We start from the raw sequence: 214 nt of genomic DNA, 5'->3' as shown, positions 1-214 counted from the left end.
GAAAATTCTGTTGACAATGCTTATCTGAGAAGGGCAAAGTGCTTTGCTAACTCCAGCCACTGGTCCTTACCACATGCTTGGAAGGCAAGGGCTTCACAAGTGAGACATCACTTTTATTCTTTTTGTTTGAGACGAAGCCTCAAGCTATCCCCCTGGGTAGACTGCCATGGCATCACGCTCACAGCAACCTCCAACTCCTGGGCTCAAGCGAGTC

This window comes from Otolemur garnettii, unplaced genomic scaffold (assembly GCF_000181295.1).
Source record: "Otolemur garnettii isolate 467f Iridium unplaced genomic scaffold, OtoGar3 scaffold00022, whole genome shotgun sequence".
In the NCBI taxonomy this organism is placed as follows: domain Eukaryota; kingdom Metazoa; phylum Chordata; class Mammalia; order Primates; family Galagidae; genus Otolemur; species Otolemur garnettii.
This window is presented reverse-complemented; position numbering follows the sequence as displayed.